At 38.8% G+C, this 10,548-nt stretch overlaps 1 protein-coding gene across 1 annotated transcript in view; it reads right to left on the reverse strand.

Moving 5' to 3' along the window:
* Brinp3 (BMP/retinoic acid inducible neural specific 3) overlaps positions 1-8,598 on the reverse strand; it is a 424,144-nt gene extending 415,546 nt beyond the window's left edge. The window contains exon 1 of the mRNA XM_042674472.1: positions 8,435-8,598. The gene's annotated coding sequence lies outside the window, so the exon portion shown is untranslated. The remainder of the gene's footprint in view (positions 1-8,434) is intronic.
* Positions 8,599-10,548: the final 1,950 nt, after the last annotated feature.

Consider the following 10,548-nt stretch of genomic DNA (forward strand, 5'->3'; position numbering starts at 1 on the left):
TCAGCTCTTGTAAACCACAAAAAACGCCAGAAGTGAGGCTGTGGGACAAGTGGTAGAATACTAGCACTGCAGAAAATAAGCTCAGGACCAGTGTCCAGGCCCTGATTCATGCCCCAGGAATGGCACAAAAGAAAATTGTTGAGCCTGGTGGGGCACAAATGGCTGAATTCCTGAAATCCTAGTGACTCAGGGGGCTGAGATCTAAGAATCAGACTTTGAAGCCATCCTGGGCAAGGAAATCCATAAGACTCATTTCCAATCAACCACCAAAACCTGGAAGTAGGGCTGTGGCTCAAGTGCTACTCTTGAACAAAATTGCTCAGGAACAATGCTTAGAACCTGAAATCAAACCCCAGCACTATCATGTATGCGCGTGCACGCAGACACACAGACACAGAGACACAGACACATACACACACACATTGAGCAACTACACATTAATTATTTTAAGGTAGTAATATTTACACTATAGCATGATCAATTCAATGTTTCATTATTTTTCTAGTGTTTATTACTGTTTATGAGGTGTTTGTTACTGTTCACTCCTGAAAAACATAGTTCTTCATCTCTACAAACATATTTTCAGAGCTAATTTTTCTAAACACCTGTGGAGCATTGCTGTTTAAATACATAAAAGCCACTTGAATATGTTGTCTACCTCAAGAACTTCCTTTAATTCTTTTATTGTAGTTACCTATACCAAAGAGCATCAGCATTCATCATTAAACTGAATATCTAAAAGCAGTGCTCAAACCATTTTCATCTTAAAAATGTGTCACACCAGTACACAAACACCATATATAACTCAGATAAACACATGTGATTTTCAAATATGATTACTGAGTGGTCTATAATTTACAAATGTAATATTTGATTTAATTTAGTTTTTTGACCCAGAGTTATATTTATAGACTTCATCTGAAATGTTTTAAGGAAACCATTTCATGTCTGAGAGTAAGGGTTTAATAAATGAAACTATGAAGTAACATCATGCTATTTACTGGCCAGTATTTGACACTGAGAAATCTAAAATGCATGCTTCCTCAATTCTAATCTTCCCAAGGCTAGATTGTTTTTTAATAGTGTAATATTATAGAAATAGCTTTCAAAATTAACAAAATGCAAGAGTCCAGAAAAGTTAATAAAAAGCAGCTTAATCCTGATGAGGTTGGCCGATATTCACAGAATTCAGGAAGAGTAAGTCCATCTATAAGTACTCTTTCACAATAAATCTATAATGGAATTTAAATGAAACAGACTATTATGAGAGGATAATTCTTTCCACAGTGGAGAGCTATAATACATTTGAATGTAGTGTTCACATATTTATTAATTTAATCAATAAATGTGTACTTTATAGATTTAATTTGCTGAAGCTATGATATTGTAGCTACTTTATTAGCTATTAAAGGAATTTGTTATGTTTTGTGCGCTCTTAAAGGCATCTACATCTGAGAAAATTAGGATTTAGGCATTAAACATATTTTAAAATTATTATAAATAAAGTAGGTCAAACTAAGAGTAAATATCTTTTTGAACTATGTAACTATAAACATCTTGAGAAATAATGATGATTATTTAAAAATGAAATGTAGAAGATGATAATCTACAATGTCCTTTCAATAGTGTATCATTTTCCTACATCTATTCTTTTTTGTTTAAAAATAAGTATTTTAGAGTATCAATACAATTATTTATTTTATAACAAAATGTCTTCTAATCCAACTTGATTGTTTAAACTATATTCATTATATCCTCTCATCTTTGGGAGAAATAATTTTGTTAGTGAAGCATATTGAGTTTATGTTGCTTGTTAAAAAAATCAAAAAGCTAATCATAATAAACTACTTTAAATATTAATTGGGAAATAGACCAAAACTATTTATAATGTTGTTTATTTTGAACATTACATGTAAATAAATGGATTCATAGCTCATGAAATAATTACCAATTACTTTATAATTGGATATGTCTGTAAGTGAGTAATTGGATAAAAATGTTCTTCATGGCTAATTCTCTTCTTGGAAATGATAGATACAAAACCTTTAAAATGTTATTGATGAAGGTATGTGATGACCAATGTAAAATGGATAGAGTGGCTACTTGATACCAGAAACAAAAAGTCTAGTCCAGAACGTCTATGCATTTCTTTAGTAGAAAGGCCATTAGTAATCATGATTCGATTTCATCTCCACACTCGTTTTATGTGTTACACAGTAAACATTATTATACTTTCCACTTCTTTAACATTTAAGATCTTTGATGAGCAATCAATAAAAAAACTTCAAACTAAGTAGTTTTTTTTTATTCTACTCTCCTTATAACTTACGGAAACATTAAGTAAATAAATAACATTGCCTACCCTGGTGAATGGAATATTAGAGTCACACTAAGATCATCCAGATTAAATAATCTTAGTTTGAATTACTTTAGTAGCTGCTAAATTAAAATACCAATAATACCTAATACATTTTGGTAAAAATTGAGTTTATAAAACATGTTAGAAATGTCTCATTTTTTTCACTCCAGTGTTCTTCATTTTGGTATTTTACATAAGAACTTTGTGATCTTCTTTTCCATTAAATTCATCAAAATTAGTAATATAAATCACCTAACAAGTTAGATTTTTGCTGTCATTAAATGTCATTTAAAAAAAAAACAACCAGGGCTTGACTATTCCCCCATGAAGAGCATTACCAGCAAAAGAAGCAGCTATGCATAAAGATCTGTGTACCTTAGGAGTCATATTATTTCAATATTTTTTAATTGCATGCTTTGAAAACAAAGGCAATACTGATGTTATGTAATTGGCTCCATGATACCATAGGCCAATAAGTTTGATGCTAGCATTAAGGAAAGTTGAATCAATATTATTTCTTGTGTGACAATAGAACTTACTTTAAAACAACTAACTTAAAATGTCAAACTTAACTTGCAACTTTTCAGTAACCCATTTAGTTTTTATAGCACGTTTGTTCTCCTCTTTGACTTGTCTTCTTAAAATACATTTTTTAACGATACTTTGCTCAGAACTTTCTAAAGTATACATCAAGTTCTTCATATGCAAGATGAAGAAAAGTGATGAGTGGTTACAGAATTCCTTAGGAGGAGTACAGGGATGGGGCAGACCGGGAGCTGAAATCTGGAAACCACAGGACTAGATCTGTCACTAATCTATTTTTCCCCATTCTCCCATTATTAGAAAATAAACAAAAAGATGTAGAATAGTAGAAGAATACACCATCAATCTTGTTAAAAAATCTAATATCCAAACACGTTTGAGATGTTTTTAAGGAAAACACTAAGTGTATGTAAAACTTGTTATATAATGGTGTTAAATTTCCATGTATTTGGACACTATTTAGAAACAAATATCCAATTCTCTAAATAAGCAAAATGCAAGATGCTAATTTCCAACAGTAGTTTTTTTTTTTTCATTTTAAAGATATGAAAATAAAATAACACAAGAAATATAGGAAACAGAAGCATTGGTTGAAAGTTTGGTGAAGCCAGTGACTCTTCACATTTTTAGAAACACAGTAAAGCACTATTGTAAAAGTATAAATTAAAAAAAAATGTTTAACAATGTTTAAGAAAAACAAATTTAGGAACTCACATAAAGGTAGAAATTGTATGTATGTATATTTATATAATGTATGTTTCTGTCCTCTCATTCTTTGGATCAGTTGATTTCTTCTTGCTTAGGTTTGATTTATTTTCCGGTAACATACCAACCATTTTACTGAAGCAAATCAACTGTACGATTATTTTACAAAATGTATGTTCTAATAATAATATTGGATTTCTGAAGGAAATTATGTCATGAACGACGGAATCATGTAACATTACGTGATAATGAAAGTGATTATTATATGTCTAATTCACTTTGAAAACATTATTAAAACAATACAATGTATATTAAAAATGAATACCTTCAGTTAACCCAAATATGTTTATACACACAGAGAGTGGCACATACACTAATTATCATTACTACAATAAAATTCCAGAATATAAAATGCAGAAGAATTGAGCAATTCATTGACAAGTGACTTTTCCAGTGGAAAAATACTACCCTTTTAACCAAACTAAAAGCAAAACAATATTTTTCAAATTTAACCACCCAAAGTTCTTATTATCTTTCTTGCTTCAAGATTTTTTTCCATGAGCCTGATAAACAAAACAAGTATGGAATCAAAGATACACATCAATAAATGTAAGAACAAAAATAATAAGTAAATAAATAAATCTTTCCAAAGAAAATATAATTTCCTTATGAAGAGAAACTATTATTAGCAAAGAGATATTATATAATTTTATATTGGTGATTTGTTTTTATTCACTTTGTGGAAACTCCAGCCTTCTTCAACTGTAAGAAATTATCACACAACAATCACCATCATAGTAACAAAACTTAAGTCACTCAGAAATGTTCATCATTTCAATTGAGTTAAATATGCTAATGGAAAAAGTGGATTAGTTACTCAGCATACAGATCTACAAAACTTTGAATTTCAAAGAGGCTTCCTTTGGCAAGTGTACTGAAAATTTTCTAAATTTGTTATGATTTTTTTTTCCAGTTCTTTAACTGTTTTCTTACTGCCAGATTTCTCTACTGGGATCAACAGAGTCTGGCCCTAGCTTAAGTTGTTTTCTGTTTAGTTTGGAGTTTTTTCCTTGTTTTTTTTTTTTTTTTTTTCTCTCATTCTACTTCACAACCAAACCAACCTCCACCTCTGTCTCCATTCCATAGATTTTCTTTTCAAGATTGAGAAAACATTACCAAAATTTTCACACATATGCACAAGCACACACACACACACACACACACACACATCTCTATAAAGTAGTCAATTACTTTGCTAGTTCAGGACACTATTCATAATTCTCCAGCTGTCCTTTATATATTAATATCTGTGACATTATCAAGAAGCAATGTTTTAAGGCATTTCTGCATCTGCCATATTCCATATTTTATTAGAGTTATCCATCCCTTCCTCTGACTCTCTGCCCTCCCTCTTCTGATCTATGTTCAATTTCGGATTTTTCATTGCACTGTTAAACATTTAAATAAATGCACATTAAACATTCAAATGAATGCATGCTAACAATTTCAATAGTATTGAACATGTTCATGAATGTGAATATTAAGAACTTGTGCATCATTGGAAATGCATATATTTGAGAGCTTGAAACAGAAGAATCATCACCGGGTTGAATCAAACACAGGTTATACAGTTATCAATAAAATATAGACATTCACTCCTTACCTGCTTAATTGCATGATGACCAACAAATCTAAATAACAAGCCAGAAAAAAAAAGTCCCCAGAATCTCAATCAGCTAAATCATCTATCTTCCACGCTGCTGTGACAGTTTTATACCCTGGTGCTATCTCCTTTGCTTAGAAGCATTTGACTGGCCAGAGTATCTGTAAAGTGATGCTAGGGTTAATTTGTAACCCCAGTCACCTCTCTCTCTCTCTCTCTCTCTCTCTCTCTCTCTCTCTCTCTCTCTCTCTCTCTCTGTCTCTCTCTTTCTGTCTCTCTGTCTCTCTCTCCTCAAAAATCAGCCAGCTGGCATCTCCCAGGGTTGGAAACACAGGTTATATCTTCAGAAGAAGACCTACCCAGTGTTTCCCAGCTCATTACCTCTAGAAGGAGGGCCCTGCTGGAGGTGGAGGGGTCTTCCTGGACCTGTAGCAGAGTGAAAGCCTCTCTGGTTCAAGTCTTGGAGACTAGGAGAATAACCCTCAGAAATTTAAACTCTATGGTACAGTTAGGCTGCGGGAGCGGCAGTGACTGTGGCCAAGAAGCAAGCACCACCTCCTCTTGGGTAGCTTGGGGGTGGAGTGGGGGAGGGTGCCCAGATGCAGGTCCTCCCAACTGCTCCCCCCCCCCCACGCCCGCCACACTTACACTCGCAAAAAGGGAAAAACAGTCTAACATTACAGAATAAGCTAGAACCCCCCCCCCCCCCACGCCTCGCATCCAGAGCTTTGCTTTTAACTACCTCCTCGTAGTCCACGCTGAAGGTTCAAGTTGAAATCCAACTCTTTCCTTTGCCCTGCAGCCCTCCTGATTGTTGGCACTTGGAGAAGGGAGTAAAAGATAGACAGCAATACCTCACGGTGGGGTCTAGAAGTCAATCAGCAATCCCAAACCCTACTAAGCAGCAGGATGGAAAGAGCTGTACGGATGGCCCTTTTAAAAAGCCATGGGTGCTGTTGGCGAAAATTGCAGAAAGGGGGTGAAAAGAGATTCCAAAAATCCCAAGTCTGTCCTCCAGTATAGAAGAGGTTATTGGTCCCGGGAAGCGTTGGGAAGCGTGTGTTCTGCGACCATGAACCCTCTCTCCCTCGCGAACCCCCACTGTGGTGGGCTGCGAATGAATGCCCACCGCCGGCCGGCACGCGTCCTACTCCTCCCGCCGCAGGGGCTGAGCGGGGAGTCTGCGCCACCGGGTCAGGAGGGGACAGCGTCGCCACCGCGCGGGTCGTTCCCACATCCAGCGCCCAGCCTGCGGTCAGCCGGCCAGCCAGGATGGGGGAGCCCTCGGGTTCCCTGAGCCCCGGTGGTTTCCGAAGGTGTAGCCAGGCGCTGCTGTGAAATCTCCAGGCATAGTCGCCTGTTGATCGCCCTCGGGTATAACGCATTGGTTGTTGGCTACAAGAGCCTCTCTTGCCCAATTTCCCTTCCACCCTGGCGTGCTTTGGGTTATAATTCAGCAAAATGCACTTACCTAGGTTCCCCGTGTCTGTCCCTTACAGGAGACTAGCTTGAGAAGAAAAAATACCTGACTGCACTGAAAGTTGTTGGGTTCCCCACCCCCTCCACACACACTCACACACCTTCCTTCCCTCCCTCCTCTCCTGCACAACGCAGTGATCCTGCAAAGAGGATGTTTGAATTGGTGAATGACACCAAACCCCCTTCTCTGCAAATGAAGTCAGAGACACTGGTGGCTCTGACTTGCCACGCAGGACAACCCAACTGACCTGAAAAGAGAACAGGTAGAAAGTAGAGAGACTGGCTAGGGGTGTCTGGTAGTGCCCACCTTGGTGTCAGCTAGATTCTCTCTTGGAAGGAGAGAATGGGGAAGGGGGGTGGGGCCCCTGAGTCTTGAGACAGGGAGGGGGTGACACTGCAGCTGGAGTATTTTTATGTCTGGTAGCTGAAGGGCTTTGGGATTAAAAAAAAAAAAAAAAAGTAAGATCGTCATGTCAGCCATTAATACAATGACGACAAGATTAATTTCTTCTGAACAACTGAAAAGGAAGGAAAAAAAAAGTAGAACTTGAACAAATGTCCTCACTTCCTTCCATCCAATAAAGGAAATGTAGCAGAAACCAGAAACTTGCCTTTATGTGTGTGGGGGGGAGGGGTGACTCACAGAGAAAACCCTCAGCGCCCATTATAGGGTGATTGATACATTCAGATTTGTGTTTAATAAATATTGCCCCTATGTAAAGTCGAAGCAAAGATTCCTGTGTTTATCAATATAACTCTACTGAATGGAAAGTGTAACCCTATCAGTTAAACCCATAGAAATATTCAGAGAAGCAGAAAGCACTGACCACTATAATTATACTTACTAAAAATCGAGGATGGGGGAGGGCAAGCGTAGTTAGTGAAGCAATTAAAAAATTCACATAAAGTCCTTCCCTCCACTTCAACTACAAGCAAGATAATCAAAGGTTCTTCTCATAGCTCTCTTCCTCTGAAATAACCCCTCTAGGTCCAATTAACTGGCCAAGAGTTAATTTTCCTAATATCAGAAATGTGCTGTATAATGCTATGCCCATATTGAAATACCATGTCCAAGTTAAGGTGTATATGGTGGCATGGGTGATTTTGGATGTTGCAAGACAAAAATTTTAAATAAAATAAAGGTACCCTCAAAGCTTCAAAGACTGCACTCTTTTTAAAAAATCATATTTAGTGGTTAGGGTTCTGAAATATCTAGAACAATGCACTTTACGAAAGTCCTCCCTCACTCATGCAATTGCTTAGGATCATCTAAAAACACACTGACCTGAACAACCTTCCAAGGATGGGAGACGAGTGAACTTTCCCAGACCCTGCAGTAGTCAGGTTTCCTACAAGCTCTCTCTTAGATAAACATGTAAGATTTGACCTTCTAACTGGCACAAGTACGTGCCCAAAAGAGTTAACGGGAAGAGGGATTAGGGACTAAAATCCATATAATGTGCATTATAAACGAGACCAGAAGGAATGTAAAAAGGAAGGGATCTTTGACTGCCTGGGTTACATCTTAGTACTTCCGTTGCCAGTAGCATAATAACTAATAAATATGGTCAGGTATCTGAGTTTGAAAAGTAACAACAAGCCTGAGACACATCTGAAAAAAGAAATGCTTATTAAAAACAATCTTAGCATTTAGTTATCCGTGTCAAATAAAGAGAGTAACTTACCAGAGGAAATTTCAGGAAGCAAGATGCGTGTGGAGGAAATACATCCAGGATTCAAGCAGATATTCCATGGTCTTCCAAATCAAGGAAAAGTAGTGAGCTGCAGGGTGATAGGACTCAGAAATACTCAGCAGTTCCTGGTGGCATGTAACTCAGTGAAAACCAGTTGTGAACGCAGTGCTTTTTTTTTTTTTATTTAGGGTTGGAGGCTGGGAGCTTATTCGTGGTGCTCCTTGGGCAAACAAAAGTGAAAATTTACAGACTTTACAGCCCCAAATAGTGGGGGAAGCCAGAAGCTGTGTAACCCCAGAGAACGGGAGGTGAAGCACAGATAAATCTGCAGAGAGAAGTGAAAAGATGTGGTAGATAGCGAGATAAAGAGAGACCTATTGAGCAAGGCTGTAGTCATCCTTATAGATTGTAGCAGCAAGAATGATTTAGGCAGCTGGGCAAGATCCAATGAGAATTCAAGAGAGCCCTGCTTCGGAAATCCTGCACTCAACCCTTCCCACTCTCAGTTCGCTAAGAGTTACCTGCGCTGGGAACATTATAATCAGGTTTAATAGTATTCCATCAGAACATTCCGCTAGGATCTCCCTGGAACACTGAAGGAGGGGTGTCAAGAAAGCCCAACACAACCAGCACCCCCCCCCCCCCACACACACACACACAAACCACTACCACGATCATCGGTCACATTGTGATGACCAAATCATCTAAGATTTGGAGCATTGGGGGCTGGGGGACGACTTGAAAACGCAGATGTGACCGAGCTACTGTGCGCTTTGGGGGGCGCTGTGTCCGGGAGGCTTAGGCTAAGGAACCAGCAATTACCGTTCCTGGAAGGAGGGCTGAGGTGGTGGTCCTCCCACGTCCCACTACCCTGGTAAATCCTGCTGCCTGCAGCTTCTGCTCGGGGCAATTGACTTCCACCCGAAGCCTCAGCTCCAAATGGCTTGCTTTAGAAAGTGGGGGTTTCGGGCCATCGGAGGAACGGTGCCTGTCCCTGGGGAAGCAGGTAGCAGGCTCAAAGGCATCCGCCTTGGGTCTGATTCCTACACAGTTACATTTCTGCTAGCTATGTCCCTGAGAGGTTGCATAAACGATCACCTGATCGATCGGGTAAGACTGGCTTGATCCTTTCTCCCTTTTCCTCTCTGTTGGTCCCATTTCCTCTCCAAGCCCAAACCCACCGCCTCGCTCCCCCAACCCGACCCCCCCCCCCCCCGCTTCCCCACCCCCGCCCATTTGAAACTTACTTCCCCTAATTTATATGTTGACTGTGTATGCCACCCCCAACCCCTCCCTTCCCCAGTCACACTCCTCTCCCGTAAAATAAATAAATAAATAAACAAATAAAGACCTTATGCCCTCACTGCATTGCTTGGCTCTCGGGGCTGGTAATCTGTATCAAACATAAGTGTTTTGCTCTGCTCTAGCTGGATTTTCCTCTGGACCCCGAAGCTTAAGTAGTATGCATATCTTTTTCAGAAATAGAAGGAAAAGAGAGAATGGAAATTGATTTCTTGCAGAGACTGAATCGCCGAATGATAGAAGGGGAAAAAAAAATATTTGCCCTGAATGAAAAAAAATCTTCTTGGTAAGTAATCTTATTTTCTGCGGCTGAAACAGAAACACATTGCTTGTCCCTGCCCAACCCCCATCCCATTCATTTGTTTTCTCTCTGTATGTAAATCACGAGCTGGGTCAGTAACCCCCGTCCCGCCCCCCCCCCCCCCCCCCCCGCGCCCCGCTCCTTAAGAAAGGAATAGCTTGTGAGGGTGATTTTGAAGAAGGCAAGAGTTGGTAGAGTTAGGGGGGACGTGGGGGGCGAAGAGGGAGATGTTCAGGAGCTAGTATAAACCCTTTCAAGTCTTTCATAAAATCCCCCAAACAACGAAAGCAAGTTGGGCTTGCTTGTTGAAGGGGTATTTAAGAATCTCCCTTACTCCTTTACCATTTTTTTTTTTTTCTTCTAAAACTCCCTTCTAAAAATAGAGAAATTAGTTTTGAATTACTGGTCTCATGTTTATGCTTTTAGTATATTTTGGCTCTGTTTTTAAATATCATATTCTTTCAGTGATACAAATAAGAATGATTATTCCCACATTTTGCAG

Source organism: Dipodomys spectabilis, unplaced genomic scaffold (genome assembly GCF_019054845.1).
Source record: "Dipodomys spectabilis isolate Male_0828 unplaced genomic scaffold, ASM1905484v1 ptg000019l, whole genome shotgun sequence".
Lineage (NCBI taxonomy): Eukaryota > Metazoa > Chordata > Mammalia > Rodentia > Heteromyidae > Dipodomys > Dipodomys spectabilis.